Source organism: Anomalospiza imberbis, chromosome 3 (assembly GCF_031753505.1).
Source record: "Anomalospiza imberbis isolate Cuckoo-Finch-1a 21T00152 chromosome 3, ASM3175350v1, whole genome shotgun sequence".
Classification (NCBI taxonomy): Eukaryota; Metazoa; Chordata; class Aves; order Passeriformes; family Viduidae; genus Anomalospiza; species Anomalospiza imberbis.
In genome coordinates, this window is record NC_089683.1 from 85,002,637 (window position 1) to 85,025,939 (window position 23,303).

The window sequence follows — 23,303 nt, forward strand, 5'->3', positions numbered from 1 at the left end:
GAAATAGAACCACAACTCACTGTAGTGGGTTCTTTCAATCCCCTGGGAATGTGTGTCTGGCTTAAATGCATGGAACTGAAATGTGTAATACAGAGATGCAGCTTATCATGAAACCGAAATGTGTAATATTTTGCTGTAGCTTATAGATCAACACTGACTCCATTTGTGGGAATGAATTAATACCTCATGTTTGATGTGCTACAGGTGAGTTCACAGATGATTTCTTATGTTACAGTGCTATATTTTTCATGCTTTTTCAGCTTCATGTGTTTAGCATTTTCCTGTGTGTAGAATAGGGCGGTATTATCCTGGGCTTTTCAATACAGAAATAGAATGTGATTTCTCCCTGCTGGCTCTTTTTAATGCTTTCAGGGACTTCCTTCCAGCAAAATTTTGGTCAAGTCTGAAAAAGATAGGTGATCATTTGTAAAGCCCTTTCTACACACATTTCTCAGCTCTGAGACTTCTTAGTTTCACTTGAATTCTTCCTGCATGATTTTCTTTGTTAATTTACTCACTCACCTCTTTTTACAGTTCCTTTGACAGCTTTAACCCCTTGATGCAGGTCAGTGAAGATAACTTCTAACAATTTAGTCAACTGATTGCATGGTAGGTGGGAGGGTTCACCTCCATCCTGCTCCTTGCAGGTGATCATAGATATCATGGAACTTTATTCCTGTTTCCCTTATGACCTAAATTTTTACCTGAAAATACATAACTACATACAGGTGAATAAATGTCACTCAAAAAAACTTCCATAAATTTGCTTAATAAAGAAAGCAGACTCACCCTTATTCTAGCTGCCCTGCCAATATTCCGGTTTTAATGTACTTTGTCTCTAGTTTTTATTTATTTATCTGTCCTGTCTTGGCTCAGCAGAGGATGAGGTGTGCAAGGCTGAAAGAGACCTCCTGAGTCATGGAGTACACCATTTCTGTAATTGCAGGAAATTATGTTGCAGGATTTTCTTAGTTAATTTATCAATCTCTGTTTTGAATGGCTTTTACTCCTGTTACTTCCTATTGGGAAGCCATTCAAGAGCCTCACTCCTCTGATGTTTATAAATCTGCTTCTAATTTCCAAACTAAATTTGTTCATAACCCGTTCATGCCCATTTGGTTTTATGCCAACATTACTCTCTAACTTTTATAGTTCTTCCCTTTTCTTACAGTCCTCCTGTGATCTAAGAGGATTCTTATCTTTCTCTCCTTCTGTTTTTCCCTAAGAGGGAAGATAATTAAAATTGTGCATTTTTTCATTATGTTGTGGAAGATAATTAAAATTGTGCATTTTTTCATTATGTTGTTCATCAGCAGTGTCATTGTGTCTTGTTTTGATAAATCCTTTGGACTTGAGAGCTTTTTAGCCTGTCCAGTCAGTTCTCAGACAGAAGGAGGAAAAGGTGGCTGTTTGTGTTTTCCAAGACAGACAGTATGTGTAACCCACCTCTGAGTCCAGGACAGTGAGATGGGAATAGTGAGAAAGTGGCTTGCATGTTTCTGCATCTGTAAAAAGCTTTAACTGGGGACTTTGTGTAGAATGATTTGAATTTGAAGATCTGGTGCCTGGGATAGGCGAAGACATTGATCCAGTTCTTTTCATCCAGTCCAGCTCTCCCATTATTCTATAAAAACCTGCTTGAAATGAGCAGCTGATAAAACTTCTGGAGGGGATGCAGTTCACAAATGAGTTTTGGAGGGCAATTTTCTAGCTGTTTCCTCAGAAGGAATGAGGCAAGCGGCTCCCAGAGCCCCAGACAAATGATCTTTGTTCTTCAGAGGGTCCTTGAGAAGAACTGAGAGGCCAGAGGCTGATGGAGAGATGAAGCCAAAGGCCTGCAGTGGGAACCTCCTACTGTCAGAATCCCACACTAAGCTGCACTTGAGGGCAGGCATGGAGGGGAAAGCGAAAGCTGAGTAAGGTTTGCTGTGACCTCAGTATATTCCCATGCAGCTTCCCTCTCTGGGCAGTACTCGATGGCATAATTTACAAGATTCTTCAAAAGCCCTAAACTCAGTAGAAGAAACAGTACAGTCCATTCAGCATCCTGCTCTATACAATCCGTATCACGATGCTACTGATCTTAAAGCAATATGATTTAGAATGAATGTTCTTATAAGACAGCTTTTTATTTAGCAGATTGTATCAAAACCAAGACTTTTTGCAAGGAAGTACCAGTCTCAGGCAAGATGTCTGAAGTTTACTTGGAAATTTTGGTGCAGCAGGACAAAAGACTCAGACGAGAGAAAGCCAAAACAAAAGGTCTGGCTCCAGTATCACAGCACATGGTAGACAGTAGGTAGGCAGAGCAGGTAGTGGGACTTCTGTTCAGATCTATCATCTTAAGGAGACTGTAGTGGTTCAGAGTGCTTTTGAAATCGTTTTCTGTATTTTTCTGTGTATGTTGAGGTTCTTTTCTTTGATTACCAAAGAATTTTTTTCATTGGCATTTTTTCATTATTTTTTCCAAGAGCAAGTTTTCAAAACATACCTTCTTTTATTGACTCTGCTGCTTCTGTAGCTAAGAGGTATACACAGATAACTTGCTGTATAATGTTCTCCTTGTATTGCCCCACTGCTGGGATTTTACCAACTAAGATAACTCTGGAATCCTCCTGTGTAAGTACACAGTTTGTGCAAATTGAGGGTAGGGCTGTGGCCAAGCCTCATGCCCAGTGGGTACAGCTGTGAAAAGCAGGTGAGCAGCATTGAAAGCAATGAGCCATGGAGTGCCCAGGTGCACTGACCAACCACCAAAAGGAACAGGGGGCACACAGGTGCAGTGCATGAACAATGAGGCGTATAAAAGGCTGGGCTAAAGAACAAGGGCTGATACTTGCAGCCTTCTAAAGTGGTATGATGTTACTCTGTAGGGGCTGATACTTGAAGCTGTCTGATATGGTATGGTGTTACTCTGTATGGGTGAATGTTAAAGTGTTCTGAAATTGTATGGTGATACTCTGTGTATTGTGGCTGTCTCAGCTGTGACGTGCTGTGACACTCCTGGAATGAAGTTCCTGGGACTGGTGCAAAAGAATATTTAGGACTTGTTTCCTGACTGCTAATTCAAAATAATTACTGTTCCTCTTCTCCAACAGATTTATTTAAACAGTTGTAATAGTTCATCACATGAGGTGCTTATGCTTTGATGACCATAATTAGATACATTTAAAATCGACTTTGATTGTATTTAAAGAAGCAGAACCACTGTCTTTCCTTTTTTCATCCATCCTAATGAACTTCAGCTGGAAGAAGCTAAATTTACAGGTCAAGAATGTCTCTAATCAGTGCCAGCATAGAGTGAGTAGAGCTAGCTGGACATGCCCTGTGCCTTTTCAGAACATAGCATACCCTTTTGTTGTTCAAAAAGGCTTGCAGTCACTAATTGATCTTTGTTGGTTTATAAATACGAATGGTAATGATTGGCCCTGTCTGCAAGAAATTAGTCTGGTTGAAAATATTTTAGTTTTTAGCTCATATATCCTTATGCTTTTATGGCATTTTGTGATAGTCTCCCAAGATGAAGAAGTGATGTTAATTGTACTATACATACACCTCTATTCTCTCATTGGAAATACGTGACAGAACTGGGAGAGGGTACCTCACAGAGAACAGGCTATGATCCCTGTGTTATCCAGGCACTCCTTTTCCCATAGAGGTATGACAAGTTTTGTGCAGCTCCTGTGGCTCAGTTCAGGAGGCACAGTGAGGGTTCTGAGCCCCATGTGCAGGCAACAGATGCTGAAGGAATTCTCAGGACACTAAAGAAGAGAAGGCTGATTATGCTATTGATGGTTAGTCAGTACTTGCAAGGACTTAGGAGGCTGAAGTTCAGCCATACACCAAACTATGGCTTCCAGAGGACTCTAATCAAATATTAATAAACAGTCCCTCACTGTTCTCTCTTTTTGGCTCCTCACTTGTTGCACAGAAATGGAGGAAGAGAATCATGTGTCTGAGTTCTGCTGGTAGTTCTTTTTAGAGCTCTTTGGTCAGGATTAGTTGTACTTTCTCAGTCTGTAATCCTGGGGAGAAGGTTCATACAGGACAGGCAGAGACAGAAATAAATATGCTTTTAAAAGGCCATATAATGTCCATAGAAGGAAACAAATGGCTGCATTCAGTTTGTAGGAATGACAAAATACTTAGCTACTACCTTCCACCTGTCAACACCTTCCTGGTAAATGTGATACTGAATACATTTAACAGATTCCAACTCTGAGGGCCTGATGATGAATGTTCCTGCTGTGTTTTCTTTAATTTCTTAGTAAATGTATACATTTGTGATACACTGAGAGTACTGTGCAAGCAAATAAGCTTTGCTTGCTAATGCAGCTCAGTTGTTTGTCTAAATCTTGCAATTGCTATTCAGTCATCGGGCAAAGGCAAATGACCAAAACAATCCATTTCTAGTGTATAATTTTGAGGAAGAAACAGGCTGGGCACTGATATCTCTCTGTGGTGACCAGTGACAGGACCTGAGGGAATGGCCTGAAGTTGTGCCAGGTGAGGTTTTGGTTGGATATCAGGACAAGGCTCTTCACCCAGAGAGTTGTTGGACACTGGAACAGCTCCCCAGGGAAGTGGCCACAGCACCAAGCCTGACAGACTTCCAACATTTTGAACAATTTGGACAACACTCTCAGGCACATGGTGTGACTCTTGGGGTGTCCTGTGCAAGGGCAGGAGTTGGACTCAGTGATCCTGGTGGGTCCCTTCCACCTCAGGATATGATATGATTTTAGGAAAAGATGTGTGAAAGCTTTAGCTTTCAGTATGTGAGCAGTGTGTAAGCATACAGCAGCATTAATGGTGCTGAGAGTCTCTTTTGAAAAGTAATGCAGTAGCTTTGCTTTGATATGAGGAAGAATAGGTAGCATAATCTTAGCAGAAAATAAATGCTTTTTAATTAAAGAGGTCCTCATATAATGAAAGCATTCTGTTGTGTTTATTTATTTATTTTTTACTATCTAGCACTTCATATATAACCTGGATGTAGCCTGAACAACAACCTGATAGTTTGTTTTAAAAAACCAGCATCTCCATTTATCAAATCAAGATATAGAGCTTTAAGTTGAAAAGCTAGTTAAATTGTCAAAAGAGAGTATTATGAAGGTTTCATTACTAAAGAGGCTTTCAGTTACAATAATGTTTTAGTAGCACTGTTTTTAGACTAGTTTGGGGATTTTTTGGCTCTCTGGTATTCACTACCTGAGATTTCATTTCCAGGTGATTTTTGTCCTGGTGTTCAGTGGGAAAGTTTTTCATTCTGTGTAAGGACCTTCTGCTAAATGTTTTTGTTCATGCCCTTTTTGTTATTTTCCTCCATTGTGTATTTGAGATAGATTCATGGCAGGTTTGTTCACAGCTGACTTCATGGTCACTTCTGATGTGCTTCCTGGTAACAGCACCAAAGGCATTTAATGTTTGTAAAAGGCTGGGATGCCCTTGACTTATGGACAGCAGCCAATGCCAAGTACTGAGTCAAAATAGCCACACCTGTTATCAGGTGTGGAAGTAGGAAAAATCTTGTGGTAGATCTTATGCAGGACTATATTTAATGTGTGCTATATAACGATTATGCTTCTGAAACACAACTGAATTTCACAGTAAACATGGGAAATAGACCTGATCTTTTTATGGTGGCTAAGCAGAGTTGGCTGTCAAACAAAGCTGGCCCAAATCTGGCTCTACTGGTATGGCTTCGAGCTTTGTTCAGACTATTTGTTATGCAAGACATAAGTTTAGCTGTTTCAAAATTATCTCCTTGATCAGTTATGTGAGTATATGCTGGGGTGACCCTGGCTGCAGGCCAAGTGCCCGTCACATCTGCTCTGTCACTCTCCTCAGCTGGCCATGGGAGAGAAGATATAATGAAATGCTTGTGCATGGAGATAAAGCCAGGGACAGATAACTCCCCAAATACCATCATGGGCAAACACACTCAGCTTAGAGAAATTAGCTTAATTATTACAAATCAAATCAGAGTAGGATAATGAGAAATAAAACCAAACCTTAAAAACACCTTCCTCCCATCCCTCTCTTCTTGAACTTTACTCCAAGTTTCTTTGCTTTCTGCCTTCAAGCAGCGCAGGGTGATATTCATCATACATTGTCTCTGCTGTTCCTTCCTCCTTAGGGGAAGGACTCCTCACACTTATCCCCTGCTCCCATATGGGGTCTCACACATGGGAGACAATTCTCCATGAATGTCTCCAGTGTGGGTTGCTGTACTTTGTACTTTGCTGGACCTGAACTGCTCCAGCATGGGTCCTGTGTGGGGCCATGGGTCCTGCCAGCAAACTGCTTCAGTGTGTGTTTCTCTCTCCATGGGCCTACAGGTCCTGCCAAGATCGTCTTTCAGCATGGGCTTCCTATGGGGGTCACAGTCTTCTCTGGGCAACCACCTGCTCTGGTGTGGGGTCTTCACAGGCTGCAGGCAGATATTTACTTCACCGTGAACCTCCAAAGCTGGCAGGTGGATCTTTTCTCTCCCATGGACTGCCATGAGCTACAGAGGCACACAGCTGCCTCACCATGGTCTGCACCACTACAGGGGAATCTCTGATCCTACATCTGAAGCACTTCTACCCTTACTGCCTTTGGTGTCTTTGCTGTTTCTTGTGCATATCTTCATTCCTCGTTCCAGCTGAAGTTGCTGTTTCACAGTTTATATTCTCTTCTCCAATATGTTATGCAAGAGCCATGACCAACATGGCTGATGGGCTCGGCCTTAGTCAGCACTGGGTCTGACTTGGAGCCAGCTGGCATTGGCTCTGTCAGACACAGAGGAAGCTTCTGGCCCCTCCTGTGAGAAGTTGCCACTGTACTGACACACCCCTGCCAGTGCTACCAAAACCTTGCCACAGAAACCCAATAGAGTCTAACACTCAGGCCTTGTTTTTGCTTGAAAATATTTATACAAGTAACCTTCCTCTTGCTATATGTGTTTCATGTAGAAGACAGAGATGAGGAATACATGTAACCAGAACTGTTAGTTTATGAAAATGGCTTTAACCTGGTCACTATTTTGATTCTTCTTGTGAAGTAGGAATATTGGTTTTCTTGAAATGAATGTGTCGTTTCAAGACTGTAGATGAGTACAATTTCCTTAATTGAGTTTTCTCACAATCAGCATGTAGTTCTGCCTCTGATCTTCTTGTACTCATTACCAAGTCTTAATTTGTAGAGTTTCCTTTTTAAGTGCTTTTAAATGAAGCTCAGCTTTCCAGAGGCAGGCTTCAGTAACACTTTCTGGGCACTGGTTACTGGGTGTTTTCTTTATCAACACTAACTGTGCCCTGCCCAACTTGTCTGAACACAGTCTAGTTCCAGTTCTATAACAAGAGAAGTGAAAATTGATGACTTTACCCTTTTTTAAAAAACAACTAAATATCTCTAAGTGGCATCTTTGGACCCAACCTAAAAAAAATACTTTTTTATCCCAATTCCTTTAACCAACCCAAAAACAGGTCTTCTTTCTTCTCTCATTTTTAGCTTTAAACATCATTATAATTTAATTAGGAACATATTCTCTCTTATGCAGTCAGAGATAACGATGAGTAACTGATGATACTCCAGTCTACCCTTCCAGTGGAACTTGCAGAAGAAACTATGCACTACTGCACTCTAGTTATTCTTCAAGAGACTAGCAGAAGGCCTTGGGACTCCTGCCTTGCTGATTCTATATTTGGCTTTGGGATAAGGTAGGAGGGAATATAGTTCACTGGTAGGTCAGAGGATGGGTTACTTGGATTTCTGGTTCATTAAGTATATCTTTTGGGTTTGTTGGTGTGGTGTGGAATAGCAGTATGTGATTCTGAAGACTGACTTGCTGCCCAACTTTGAATCATCTGTCTGTTCTGGGTGGGATCCAGACCTCATCAGAGTTGGTGCCTGCGCTCTTACTTTGGCTTCTCTGAAAGTCTGTTTTGTCACAGTCCATGAGATTGATTTCTGTATAATCATATTTTGGGGGCTGATTTTTTTATTGTATTTGCCCTGTGTGTTGCAGATGCATGTGGCATTTTCCAAAAATTGACAATCTGTTATCTCTGAGTCTTTTCTTTCTCTCCCTGCAAAAGTTGGTAGCCTTAGATTGACTCCACTGAATTAGGGAGTTTTTAAGATGAAAAAATATAATACAGCAATAAAAGTGGTGAATTAGTTTGAAAGCTCCCTTCCTAATTAAAAGAGATGAAATTAATCTCTCACATTCTTTTTGTGAATGTAAGATGCTTTGTTTAGGTTAGAAGATTCAAATTGTTCCATGAAAAACTTTCACTCCTCCACACTATGTGCACATGTACATATACGCACACAGAGATATATGGCCTCTGGACAATTCATGTGCAATTACCTCACCTCTTCAAATCATGCTGTACAGGAATGTTTTTCTTCTACCTTTTTCTTCAGTATCAACTGTCAACTTAGCTAGAACTTAGGTATCTGAGTTATCCAAAATGAAAATTTAGGGTACTTAAAATATACTCCTTGGGTTTTATCCAAAACATCAGAAAAGCTTCTATAAACCCCCGATGTCTCAATTTTTTTTTTTTTCTCCTTCACTTTTGTGTGGTTTTTTTTTTTTGTGGGTTTTTTTTTTGTTTTTTTTTTGTTTTTTTTTTTTTTTTGTGGGTTTTTTTTTTTTTTTTTTTACATCTGTCACATTGATGGAATTGGTGCATGGAGTATATAGAAGACCTAGGCAGACTTTTCACATCTTTGTTGTCGTCATATATTCCTATTTCTATGGACTTAAGTTTCATTTGAAGGATACTCACCTTCTCTGTTGCTTCCATAAATCTTGAACTAAATTCTTCCCTTGTCATGTTACAGATATTGTCTTGCCTCTATGATATTTTTGTATTGAGCTATGCTCTGCTGAAGTTTCACAGGTATCAGATTCCTTGCCAAGTAGTGAGAGAAGGGTTTTTGAGAGCTCTGGCTCTGAACAGTACCACAACCTTTCCAGATTACAGGGCCTGGCTGAATTTTACAGCTTTGAAATTCATATTCATCTCCTGTACTTTTTTTCCCATGGACTGTTATCTCCTGGGTTCCATATTTATCTAGGCCTGAATGACTGTCTGTCATTGCCTCATGGTTTTTCTTCTGTCTCATTCTTTGCTTTCAGCTCTCTGTTCTTTTCAGGGTTTGTCTTTCTATTGAACTTGAATAGCTGCTGGTTTTGCTTATCCATGTTTAATGTTCTGATGTAGACCTCTTGAAATATTTGTCCTCCCAGAATTTTTTGGCTCTGGTTACTTTTCCATTATCACCTTTCTTCCTTTTTTTCTGCATTTGACATTTTTCCCAGATAATGCTTGTCTCTGTGCATTCAGGCCTTCTATCTCAACCTTCCATGCAGAGGAGTAATATAAATGCTATAGATTTCCCAGAAGATTTTTCTTCCCCAGGAAGAAAATAATGCTTCACATGTTACCTTTTGAGATAATCTAAGGCAGTCTGTGATAAAATAGCTGAGAAATATCACTGCTTTCCTGTCCTACTTCACAGAATGCCATTCAAGTGGATGAATTTACAAAAAGCTTGATGTTTTAAACAGGTACTTGCTCTAGAGAACATCATCAAAACATAAACAGTAAGCTTACACTTGGCCAATAAGATTTTATTCTGAAGTACTTACAAACAAATAGTTGTTTTGGTGACATGCCATGTCTCTATGAAATGATATTGCTGTGAAGAGGCAACAGCAGTTGATTCCATGCCATGACAGGTATGGTACTGAATGCCTTTTATTCTGATTTTCTTCTGTCTCTAACCATCAGTACACATGTTACCTGATGCTGAAATGAAGTTATGGAAAGTAACATCAACTTACCAGTGTAGTGTTTTGGCACCATGGTTTAGGACAGGAAATGCAGGATGCACACAGACAGATCTGAGCTAACTTTAGTCTGGAGAGCTTTGAGATCAGTGGCAGCAAACCAGTGGTGTCTTGATCTTGAAAACGTGTTTGCCTCCTTTATAAACAACCTGACTTCTAATCAAGCTTAACTTTTACAAAAGGCTCTGCTGTGATCCCTCAGTGCTGTTTTACCCAAGTAACCTAAATTAAAATTAGAAGGCCATGACTTAATGCAACACAATCAGACCTTTTTTTAAAGCTAGAAATAACCATAGTTTTTCATATACCAAGTGGATTTAAAAATACCTCACTCTCTTATGTCTGTTTTGATATTTCCTTATTTTTCCTCTGCAGGCCTCAGTTCCTCTGTGTGCCCATATTTGTGCACCTCTTTGTAACTTGAAGTTTCAGAGATGGGATGGTCTATGGCCAAATGTGTCATAACCCCTTTGCAATAGCCTCATTAGCATTCACCAACACTGACCCCTTCATCTAATGACTCCAGTTGTCTCAGTTTCTTTATGGACAGAGCACAAAATGCATGGAGGAGAGTTTGAAGTTTGTCTCTAGAGGCTGGCAGAGCAAAGGGATGTTCTGTGTAAATTTCAGTGGTCTAGACTTAAAGACTGGCAACTGGAAAGCAAAAGATGACAAACCCAGTCTGCTTGGCTCCAGATATACAGTTAAAAATCATAGTAATGTAAATATGGTTGTACTGCAAGCAGAGAATGCAAAATCAATAGTGATAAAGCTGAAAAAGTATGGACATGAACATAGATGTGCACAGATGTAAATGCCCAACCAATCCTGTTGTCACTGAGAAGTATCTTTGCTGTTATCACTGGACAGATGATACACTGAAATTTTAACAATGGTACAAAATTGATTGCATGTGGTTTTTTTGGCAATCTTGGTCCACATAGGTACTTCAGGAAGTGGAACCTACTATGCACTCAGGTGAATGTTAAACCTCACATGGTTTAACCAAATCCTTGGTTTAGGTCATAGGCTCATGAAATAGCCAGGTTGAAATGGAGCTTGAAGAATTATCTGATCCATCCTTTTATGGAAAAGGAAGCCTAGATGAGATTATCTAGTTCCCTGTCCAGTTGCATCTTGAAAACCTTCAGTGATGGAGTCTCTAGCATATCCCTGTGATTAACTGTTCTCACTGTAAAAAAATATTGTTCTATATAATTCTTATATCAAGATTAACAGTTTTTTGTTTGTATTTAGTGACTGATTCTGCTAGGATAATCCTGTGTAGCTTTTTCCTTTTCCTTTCCTAAAATCTCCTTTCACCTTTACCAAACTCTTGGATACAGTTTTCCTCCCTTTTCTCTCTTTACCTCTTCCTTCTGTCTGCTTCCCATTGTAGCAAAGACCACGAACAGTGTGTAACTGATCTGAGGGAAAGTGGAACAGTTTTGCAGTGCACATTTCTTTTCCTTAAACAGCAAAGGATACTTCTGGAACTGGATGGTCTGAAAACATTCTTTTGATCCTGAAACCTGGTGCCCTTCTGCAGGACTTTAAATTTTTGGATGTTTTGTTGTGTTGTTTGCCCGTGATTCTTGGAGTGCTTAAGAGTAACAGTGAAAATTTTGATCATCAACTTTATATTATGCCTCTAAACACAAAGGTCTTAAGAAAAAGCTACAACTTCACACTCTTCACAGTAAGAATGTACATAATACGTTTTTTTTTTTTTTAATATGGCTTTCATATCTTCTCCACTGAAGTGATTCCAAAGTTGTCATCCTCTGTAGAAGTGACATAGAAGTGATGGTATGGCAGAGAGACAGGAACTAAAAATAGCATGACCCAGGAATCATTTGCCACCTTCTGTGGTGTCTGAGCTTGGAAAAATTGTCCAGATTACTTACAGTCTGCAGGCTTCAAATAAAAGGGACTTGTGTTCTTTAACTGAGCTTTGCTTAGAGGACAAAGCAAATGAAAGTGCTGCTTGTGTGACTGAGACCAATGCAGCAAGTTGGAAAATCTGATAAAACTGTTCTTATCTTTGGAATTGTTCTCAATCCCTTGATAAACTGTTCTTTTCCTCTTGGTACGTGTGGTTAAATGTATATAGGAAAGAATATCTGTCCTCAGATATTTGCACTTTGATCTGAACATTTTGGTGTCATTTAAACCCTGCTAGCAAATCAGGAGCTTCCAATAGCAGATCTGCAAGATTGGCATAGGTATTATTTGGTGCATTTTATTTTTCAGTGGTTTAAGCAACACACTGTTTCTTTTTGCTTTGAGTCTAAGCCCAAAAAACTCACCAAAAATAACCAATCCACCAGAGCTGTGTGACTGGAAACAGGTTGATGAATAACTATCATCCTTTAACTGTTTTGACAATGAGGCTTTATAGCTTCAGAGAACCCTTTCTTTCCAGCTCTGCCAGGTCATTGGGCTTAAGGTGTATCAATATTTGGCAGTGGTAGGTTTCTGTAACACTTGATTTTTGCTGGGAGTTTCTTGCCTCTTCAGAGTTCAGAAATGACCAAGTCATTGTGTCTTCCTGCTACAAAGCATTTTTTAGCTGAAATAATTTCTTGTCACTACAAAGCAAAACCAGCTTTTAATTCTGTGCCTGGAATTCCAGTGGTGCCTGCTAAAAACTGCTTTAATGCCTGAGGCTCCTGTCATTCAGTTAGTGGATTAGAAGTTGGGGGGATAGGATATGGATCCTGTGGCACAGCTTTGGAAAACTGTAGATTGTATTCTGTGGTTTTAGGGCCATTGAAAATCTTAGATTGGTAGCAGCAATCAGCAGGCAGAGTATCTGTTCACATTTCCAATCCTTTGTTTCATTAGAATGCTTTAGGAAATAATTAATGTCTGTGAAGGAAGACACATCGCTGAAAAGCACTCTTTGGGTTCCAGTTGTAGTACCAGTGGCTTAAAAGCATAGAAAAGCCATCCAAGACCCACAGTGTCCCTTCAAAGCCTCAACTGATGCTGTCATATACAGCAAAATGTACATAATCCTCCACAGTTTCTATCTGAAATTATTGGATTGCTTTACAAATGTCAGAAATTCCAGGTTATTAATACAGTTGCAGGCAAACTGGTTAAGAGCCTGCAGAAGCCTCTGTCTTCCACAGTCATCCACTGACCTCACTGTGGTTTTGACTCTGCTGGTGTTCAGAGGAACACAAATTCCCAAGTTTTCACTTGGGGGATGGTTGTCCCATGATTAAAGCATCTACATATCTTTCAGGGTCTTGGTCTTCATGGTTTAAGCCAATTTTGGTAAACTTGCTGCTTCTGCTTCTAAAAAAATAAATATAAAGAAAGAAAAAAATTTAAAAGGGAAGAAAAAAAGGCTAGAGCTGTTCCTGGAATATACTATGACTTCATGTCGGCATGAAGTGCCAACATGCATGTGGAATGGAAGAGTAGCAAGAAAAATGACTTCTGCAATTTGGGTGGTATTTTCTACATGAGAAATATCATTTCTGACTGCCAAGCTATTTCACTCAGGCTCTAAATCTGTTTTATATACAGAGAAGAGGTAAGAATTGCATGGGTGTGAACTTGTGTTTCTGCCTTCATCCTACCTGATCAACACATGTGTGCCTGAGTGTGTGAACAACCAGTCCCTTCTGTCCTGGGATGTATGAACATGTGCTCGTGCTCTTCTTCAGGGATCTGCAAATTTCCTACTATGATGCTGTGCATGCATGTCACTGGAGAAACCCACAACCACATCCAACTCTCTCTTCCTTTAAACGGTGGGAACAGACAGTTTTTATTTTGAATAGAAATCATGTATCTGGGTATCTGGGACCTTAAACATGTTTTGATGTTTTTGGTGTTTTTAAAAATCCTTAACTCAGCTGCTGTGTTGTAAAATGTGGCTCTGTAAGAATCTCCTGACTGTGAAATATGAGGATTTTTTTTTTTTTTTTTTTTTTTTTTTTTGCTGGTCAGCAGTGGGATTTTGTGACCTCCAGCCTATATCTGTACAGTACATCTTGTATGTGTTTGTTAGTGAGACAGCACAGTGCTTCCAGGAAATGCATTCTTTTGCAGTGGGCCATATGGGTAGCTTTGCATTTTTATGATGAAGATGGGAAGATAAGGTTTGTTGCTTACTCTTTTTTTTCTTTCTTAAATCTTTTACTGTGTTTTGTCTCTGCATATAATTGAGGCATCCTAAAAGATGCCTAAGATAAAGCAGAATTCAGCCCCTTAACAAGCACTTGCAATGGACTATTAGATTTCTTCTTTCAAAATTTAGAAGGACTACTTTTTAAATCTTGGCAGTTGCTAAAAAAAAAATAAATTAATAGCAAAAATATTAGCCTAACACCAACAGGCAAAAAGTTGAAGACTGAAGTAGTTTCAACCATATCAAGAAGAGGCTAAAGGAAATATAAAAAAACTCCAAATTGTCTTCTCTCCAAGTGCATGCAGGCACTCATCCTATAATTCAATGCAGCATTCCTAGGATGTCAACGTGAAAATCATGAGCTTCTATTGCTTTAGATATAAAGGAGTAATTTGGGTAGTTACTTCTTCTTACTCAAACACATCCAGGTTTTGGAGGGAGTGAAACGTTCACATTCTAAGCCACTATGTTTCAATAGGAAATGGGGAATTTATGTGGAAACTTGGAAAGTCTTCAGTTCAGGGGAAGTAATTACTACTGTAATGGTGCAGAAGGCTGTTTCTGACTTATACCTTACAGATATTGCCAAATGTTTAGCTTAAAGGTAGGCAAAAGGACTAATCTGTGGCAGATGATAGAAAGGATGATGCTATGTGCCAACATTGAGAGGAAAAGATCTTTATGGCTGTTTCTAAAGTCTCTTGATTTATAGCTTTTAAATTGTTGCCCACTTTAAGGATACACCTGTGTAATTATTGGCTTCATTCTTTGATCATTATTTCAGCTTTGCTTTATTTTCCTTTCTTCGAATATGTTCTTTATGGAGAAACTGCTGCCCCCAGACTAACAGTTGGGCTCTCAGTCTCCCACTTAAATTTGACTGAATAAGAAGCAGATAAATCTCTTCTTTCTTTCTGTATCCCTGCACTCACATCCATGTTCTCAATGGTGTTTTGCTATCTTTCTTCTTACAGGGGCAGTGCTTAAATCTATCTCTCGCTACTGGGAAAATGAGCTTTCGGTGGCTGCGTTCTTTCTCTCCCTCCCTCTTTCTTGCTGCTCTCTCTTTTCCCTCTCTCTGCTGCTCATTCTCTCTGCCACTCTCTTGTCTCTCTCTGTAATATTTTCAAACCATGCATGAAGTGAACACAGAAAACCAGAACTCGTAGTTCTCTAGGACATCCCTGTTTTCCTCATTGAGAGAGTTTTATTGCAGTTGATAATCCAGGACAATTTCTCAAGATGTATTCATGAGTTACTTGTACAGCCAAGTATAATGTTCTTCTCTGTGTTTTCTTTAACCCATCCCTGGCTTCATTGTACATATTTTTCCTTCTGACTGTGGTGGGGCCCATATTTCAGGACCTTGTATTGGCAGCAACTGCAACAGAAATCAATATTAAATTTGTATAGAAACAGTAAGGTTTGAAAGTCCTGTTACAGTAGCAAAATGTAGCACTTTAACAACTGTGCCTAGGGGGACCAAGTAATCATTTTAGCTGGAATCTTGTCTTTATTGGAAGCCAATGCATATTCCCCTGCATTCCTTGCATGAGTTACTTGCTAGTGTCCCTGCTCTCAACTTCTGATCAACTTACATCTTAAAGAATAATGATTTTGGCAAGGAAAATAGAAAAGCATTATGCTGAGGAAAAGATGAGCTAAGCTTCGTGGTGTTACATCCTAGTCATCCTATACAAATCACACAGTTTAAGAATCCCATATTTCTTACTTACTGGTAGAGATAATCTTTCTTCTTCATTGTCCTGGAGCCATTTAGTTTGTACCAGGCAGAATGGAGACGCTTACTTACCATTTCTGAGGGAAGAAACTACATCATTATTAAGTAGAACTTAATGGGATTCAGAAGAGTAGATCCAGAGTGCTTTAATTTGTTCAAAAGCAAATTACAGGAAGAGACTGTATCTTTCTCAGAACATTATTATTAGCCTGGCAAATGAGAAGGATCAGCTGAACAGGTCAAAAGAAAAGTCATTGCATTCAAGTGGTGTTGATGGAAGCAAAATAATGGCATCATAAAAATTACTGGGAATTGTAACTTGTAGTTGTCTTGAAGAGTAAGCAAATTTGGATCAAGTTCTTGGCTTGTTTACACGTTGCTTCCCATTGGAGACCAAGGGCACCTTTGAAATGCTAAGAAAATCCTACTGAAGTCAGATGTGTTTTTCTATGAGTAAGCAAAGAATTTCGCCAGAGGCCGCAAACTTGTAGCTATTTGCTACAAGTAAAGCAAACTTCTTAGCTTTGTGGTAGTGTAAATGTTTTCTAATTGTTTCAGTCACAAATACATACTACACTGGAAAAAAAAATTACATTTGAGCAGTATTCCTAAATGTTTTGCCTGCAATATCTGAGAGTCAGTGCTATCTATACCTGATCAACTGCAATTTGGTAATCTACCAGTGAGCTGGATTAACCAGTGGATGTTTGCTGAGTTGCAGAAAAAACTCTTGTAGTGAAACTTGTATTTTGCAGGTTCAGTACTGTGTTACATTCACACAAAGACAGGAGACTTTTAGAAGCACTGAAGTACAGTGAATTTTGTTGGAGTCTGGAGTTTTTGTTGGAATTTTTTTGTCATTTTTTTTCTTTCAGCTCACTGCTTCACCCCAGTCCTCTGCCCCTGAAAAAACCCACAAAGAACCAAAATCAACAGTCTTGTCTTCTTGGATTTGTTTCTCCTTTCCCATTTGCAGTCTGTGGTGCCCCACACTAAAAGAATTGCCACTTTCTCTATAACTGAGCAGTCCTGCCATACATAGGAAATTCTATACTGTTTTCATTGATGGAGAAATACTGGGTTTTGGAGAAGGACATGAAAAATCTCTTGGGGATCAGACTTTCTTTGCTGCTGTTCAGTAATAGTGGAGGTCACAGAATGTGATTATCCCTTCTGGAATCTCTCCTATGCAAGACAACAAAACAATGAAAATATACCCTTAGTTTTCTGCATTACCTGGTTACTTTAAAGAAAACTGTTGATCCAAAAATCAAGCTGATCTTGAAAACAGGACATTTAGGTTCTGTTTGTGACCCTTCCAATACTGCTTTGTATAGATGTAGTTTTATGGTTTCTTTATCTGGAGTTAGAGGACTCCTTTAATCATGACATGATTGATATTAGTAAAGCATTTACTGATCCTTGGTTAGGAGGGTCAAGGAGTATGGTAATTTGAATGGTTAATGAACATGAATTGATGAATGCCTTTGGCTGTTGAGATATCTCCTGCCTGTTGTAAATGGGAGTCAGGAAAAAAAAATGCATTATATCATGCACTGACAACACTGTTTCTAACTCTTGAGAGAGTGAATAAGAAGTTATTAGGTGAGATTGTGCAGTTTGTGCTCTGCAAGAAGTCATTTTTGATTATTATAGTGGGCCATTCTGACCTTCATCTAACATGAATATCTTTCTGTGAGGTGCTGGATAGCATGACCTGTACATTTATCCATAAAGTGTAAAATTTAGAGCTGAATTTGTGTGTGAAACAAGTAATCACCTGACCACTAAGGAGAACAGTAATTGCGGGAGGCTTTTAGTATTGGTGTGGGGAGGGAGAATGGCCTTTTGCAAGGGGGTCTAATGCAGAAGGGAGAAGTACAGCCATTTTTGTGTACCTGGTTTTTCTCTGCCATCTTTTGAGTGCTTAGATTCTTGGAATGGATGACCTTATGGCATAAACCCCTGTCTGTATAGATATTGTAACCAATAAATAGCAGTGCTAACTTGGTCTAGTGAATTTAGTGCCTCATACTTCAATGGTTTGAGGTAGTCCATCCCATTATCCATTAGTTACTTCTGATACCATTCTGGGTGGTCCAGTATTAGCAGTGTTTTAGGAAGGTGTTGCTATGGCTATGTGATCATAATCAATGGATTCAAAGGCAAACTCACTCCCTCTGAGGTGAATATGGTGCAACTGAGAATGCAGAGCAAGCATAGGAGAATGTATTTGGGGTGAGAGAATTTTTGACACTTTCTCTGGGCCTTGTGCCTGGCCATAGAAGATGTTGCCAATGTATATTTGACTATTATTCTTTGTAGCCAAGCTCCAGTGGGGAGCTAAAGGAGAAGCTGCCACTGTGCCAAGGAACTTTCAGTATAAACAAACTGAGGATCTGATACAGAGTTTATGGAAAGAGTAGTAATTTAAGAAGTAAAAGCAGGACTGGGGTTGTTTTTTATGCATGATATATTACCACTGTTTTACTGTTTGAAGGGGAAAAGGTCTAGTTCTTGGAGCCTTGTCCAAGTGGGAATTCAGGCTGGACAATGCATTATTGGGAGTTCCCCAAACACTTTTTAGCTAGGAAGACTGTCTTGGTGTGTAACTGTTCCAATGCACTGCTTTGGTGGAAGGGAGGGTTAAACTCCAGTGTAAACACTTGAGCTTTGTTTCTTGGGAAAAAAGTGTTTCATTCATTACTGAATTGTAATTTAGTCCTAAGCTCAGAAGAAAGATGGAAGTGAATATAGTGTCAGTCTCTTTTCTCAGGGCAGAAGGCAGACCTGTCACAAATGAATCCCTACCCTATCTCCTCAAACATACAGCCCTCTCTCTGACTGTAGAAGCCGGGGACGAACGAAGCTTGAGTAGTCTGGCACTGTAATGTGCAGCAGGGCAATGGCATATGCACATATGCATATCTCCATACAGGAATAACTCAAGATGTAATGTTGCCTCTACTTTATCTGCATGTTCATTTGAAAGACTAATGTTCTTCCATCAGGCAAAGATGGTGGTCAAGGATGACAGGATACAGGAAAACAGTGAGATTTTCTGCTTGTCTTTGAAGCTGTACCCATTCTGCAGGTGACATTATGTACTTGCTCTGTGCTTGCCTGGTAGTTTTAGGATGTCTGCAGGAATGAGCTTTTGAATTATCTGTGTACCTGTGAATAGTGGTCAAGCCAGAACTTCAGTGGTTAGCATGAAAGCATATGAAAAGCAATGAACTGCTGTAATACTTCAATTTGCACTTGTGTAGAGGAATCTACCAGAGGAGTGTGTGGGATGGCTTGCGTAGGGTGGCTAGAAAGTAATTAAATAAGGCATGTTCCCATTTGAAAACTTAAATATAAGGAAGGGCACCAGATGTTGTTTCTGCTGACACATGCTGAACAACAGTGAATCCATCTGCAGCTTTGCTAATGCCATCTGCCATTGCCTTTTAAGAAATTAAAGGGTCCTGGACTGCCATAGTTCTTCCAGCATATGTAATCTGAGAGGAAAAATAATTCCTATTTACTCAGTCAGTGCATGGATGCCTGGTGCACTGATCTTTGCCTGTATCTCTACTCTTATGCCATCATTTAACACTGTCTTTTGGACAGTTTATTCTATTTGCTCTTCTCTGCAAAATCTCAGTTCATAAAACAAACTGAAGAATGTTAACAAGGGATGCTTCTCTGACAGCTGTGTGATATGCCGCTATCTTGCATGTGAAGAATATACATGGTGTCCTCCAAAGCTTGTGTAGACACAATCCACGTGCCTTGTGAGGACACAAGAATTATGTTATAAGCCTTGCTTTCCATGAAAAGTAGGATCTAAGTCCAGTCACAACTTCTGCTTTGCTGGCTTTATGCTTCTCTCTGAATTACACTCTCATAATAACTGAAGGAGATCTTAACTGGAATTTTTGGTCTAAGCAGTTCTGGAGTGCCACTAAAGGAACTGTAGACTGAGAAGAGAGGGAAGCAAATATGTGGTAGTATGGAAAAACACATTTTGGTTTTAACACACTGAGTTTGTTTTGAAATTTGAAGAAAATATTTGGACACTACCAATAGCTGTGTTCTCGGATGTCCTCTGTTCAGACCCAGACAAACATGGCACTAATCATGCACTGGTAGGTGGTCTGTGTGCTATATAAAAATGCATTAGAATAACTCTTCTATTACTTCGCATGAACCTAGGAATCACAAAATTTTTCCCTTCTATCTTACAGAAAGTTGGGGTTGGATAGTCCTTGTTTGGGCAGCTGGAGAGAAGTACACGTGGCTTTGGCACATGCATGTAAGATGTATCTTACAGTGCTGCTAGCCATGGAAATTTCTGTGGGTAAATAAGTTTTCTGTCTCAAGGGCTGTCTGTATGGCCCCTTTCATCAGCACTAATTCCACTTAGATTAACTGCACAGCACAAATATGGGTCAAAGCCTGGATTGTTGGGTGAATGTGTTCCTGCTTGCAAACTGCTTCCCACAGAAGTACTTGTTGGCAGCTGAGATCATAATGCTCAGACTCCTCACAATAACCACTTTGAAATGTATTTAGAGAGGGGTCTTGGCAGTCTGCTTCCTGCTTTTTCATACAAAGTGCAGGCCTTGGTTTGTAATCCCACTCAGCACATCAAGGTATTAGCTGTGGGCTGCCGTCTTCTCTGACTTCATCTAGCACGAGGCAGGGCATCTGTGCTTGGACTAGCAATGCTAGCCACTCCAGGTAATATCTTTCCCCTCTGCCTTTAGCAAGAGGAGAGGAACTACTCTTGGAAGTACTGCATTGCTTATTATAAAATTAAACCTGCTGGGTTGTTCCTGTGAACACTATGTCCTGACTGCAAGTGATGAAAGAAGACCCAAGGGGAAGAAAGAACCAATCTCATGGTGTCCCTGGCTCATATGTGTCCATGGTTCCATTGAAAGTTGCTTCTTGCTTTTCTTTCTCCTTTGTCTACTCTACTGGTGGCAAAGGTGTTGTGTTGCAGACAGTGATTCCTAAAGCTAAAGCTAGTTCTGTTGTTTCCCATTGTGCAGGACACGTTATGGGAGAATTATGAAACTTAGTCATAAATGTCCTGCTTCATAAAGTCAGGATCAAACTTACCATGTGAATAAACTTCGTTTTGTTTTTTGCATTTGAAGTGATCTTCAGCACTAAGTTCTGTTGATACATTATTAAGTTTTTTCCCAAATTCAACCATTCACAAAGAGAAATGCCTTTCACCCAGATCTGAAGGTGCATTAAGCCTAGGCTACCCTAAGAAAATATAGGTTAGAGACCAGAACCTGCCCATACTGGTCTGAGTACAGAAGATTATTTCAGTAGCACTAGCCTTCCCATGTTTGTCACCACTCTCTTTCCTTCTGCTCTGGATAGACAAACTATTGACAAATGATTAGGAAATAAGTCATCACAACAGAGAAAACTGTCCCTTTAGATACTGAGGGAGGACTGCAAGGACATGTAAGTAACATAAGCATAGTTTTGATATCAAGAGATTTAGTTTGGTTGGGAGATTTGCATGCCAGTTTCTGGAGCTAATACTGCAGTACAGAAATAAGGGATGCAGTGAAACTTTATTAACTGGAGCCAAGGGCCTCATGGTTATAGAACTCAAGGCAGGTGCTTGCTTCTTACCTCTGCTACTGACTTGAGTTTTAGACAACTTTTGCAATCACATTCTGCATGCATGTATAGCGCCCCCCCCATCCACATTTGTGGATTTAAGTATTTATCAAGCACCTTTAAATTAAAGTGGACAGAGCAAAGATGGGTGCAGTTTTGAGTAGATGGGTGTTCTGGTTTGAAAAGCAAAACCAGTGAGAGACTTCAAGTCAGAAATACAATTTATTAGGAAAAGAAAAAAAAAATAAATACATGCAATAACACAAAAGGAAAGAAAACAACCACTGACAGAGTCAGAATACAACCTGACACTCTGGTGGTGGTGGGAGTCCAGACTGGAATGGCTTCAGTCTTCCCAAAGTGGCAGATGTGGTTCTGTCAGATCTTGTAGAAAGGTGTAATCTTCCTCTGATGGTGCAGTGGAGAAACCCCAGCTGTTGCCAGTGGGAAGCTGCCCAGATTATATTCAGTCAGGAAATGCTTGTCTCCTCCCTCTGGGCAGAGCATCCCACAATGGGATGATGTAATTTCAACAGTCATGCAGTGACATTGAATGGGCCATTAACAACAGATATCTTCCCGGGGGAAAGATAAGAAGATAAGAGATTAGGAGGAGGTAGAAAAGATAAGAAGAAACTGCTTACAGATGGGAAATGAATAACATCTTGCATTTCAGCCTGGGACAATGGGGAATCCCTCACCTTTTCCCTGGCCTTATGGTGTTACGCCAGTATGTTACTAAATGGGTGTCTTTCCACCCATTTAGTAACAAAAGGCAGGGTGTTCACTGTGAAAGTACACAGGCTTCAGTGTGCATCCTAACTTGAAGCAGTGCAGACAGAAATCAGCATAGTTGAGGAAATTGTGTTTAATTATTTTAATACATTCATAAATGATTATAGCTGCTTGTGCTGCACACAGTCATGCTCGCAAAGGCATTCCTAGCTCTTGTAAAAATTTGGTAGAGAGAGTTGTTCTAAAACTCTGAATGGTTTGCACAGCCTAGAAGATGAGCAGTGTTATAAAATGAAGTATTTCCTACGCATGGTTGTAAAACACTTTAGGATCATTAAATAACAAATATTTTTGGGCTAGATTATTTTGCTTTCTTTATGAGAGCGTACTTTTTTGGAAGTCTTTTACTGCTGTTTTGAGACCACCATACTAGGAACTTTCTTTAGTATTTTCCCATTTCTTTCTCTTCTATGTGCAGGGAGCACAAAATATTCTTCTGGCATTTGAGCTGCAGTTATTTTGAGTGGCTACAAACAGAGGGAAATGTGTTTCTGTGGTAGTTACTGCAGAGAAAGAATTTTGGTGAAATGTCTCTCCCCCACCGCCCTTTGGTGGCTGCAGAAAAGAAGCCAGTGTTTGAGGCCCCAACTCTGTGCATCTGCTGGATCAGTTTAAGGCAAATTTCCACCCCCACCCCCCCACCCCTCTTTCCATTAGCAAGCTAGATATAAAACAGAAGCCATTGGATAAATAGGAAAAATGTGTAGCAGAGGAAGCCCTTGTGATTAGGGAGCTGTTAACCAGTTATTTCATGTCCGGCTTTCAGTGTATTTATAAAAAGGATGCCATTCAGTGACACATTGAATTACTATAAATGGTATTGGCTCAGTTGCTTTCTCATGGAAGCCAACTTGCAACTTATTTTTAACTTGGGCCCACTGATTATTTTTAAAGTTAGTATAGTATTTGTTAAAGATGCTAAAATGGCAGGCAGAGTGTGGGCAATATACATCAAATTTGCTCACAGCCTGTCTTGCCAGTTCACTCCAGGGTCCTGTGAAACCTCGTTAGGAGAGAGCAGCTCGGTCAGTGCCTGTCCATTTGCTGCCTGGCTGTTCTGGGGAGAGGGCTGATTTCTGGCAGCTGCAATGCTTGGTTTTGTGATGTGGAAGCTTGTCCATTAGGAGCTGGCCCAA

The 23,303-nt window shown here is 39.8% G+C and overlaps 1 protein-coding gene and 1 long non-coding RNA gene across 4 annotated transcripts in view; one reads left to right on the plus strand and one right to left on the minus strand.

The window, feature by feature from the left end:
- Positions 1–23,303, plus strand: part of DAAM2 (dishevelled associated activator of morphogenesis 2) — a 208,049-nt gene that overhangs the window by 38,282 nt on the left and 146,464 nt on the right. The gene's annotated exons all lie outside the window — the stretch shown is intronic.
- LOC137469955 (uncharacterized) lies at positions 15,183–20,214 on the minus strand. Its single transcript, XR_010996825.1, has 2 exons — positions 19,924–20,214; positions 15,183–15,378 (listed from the first exon to the last, which is right to left on the minus strand). It is a non-coding gene; the product is annotated as an uncharacterized lncRNA (long non-coding RNA).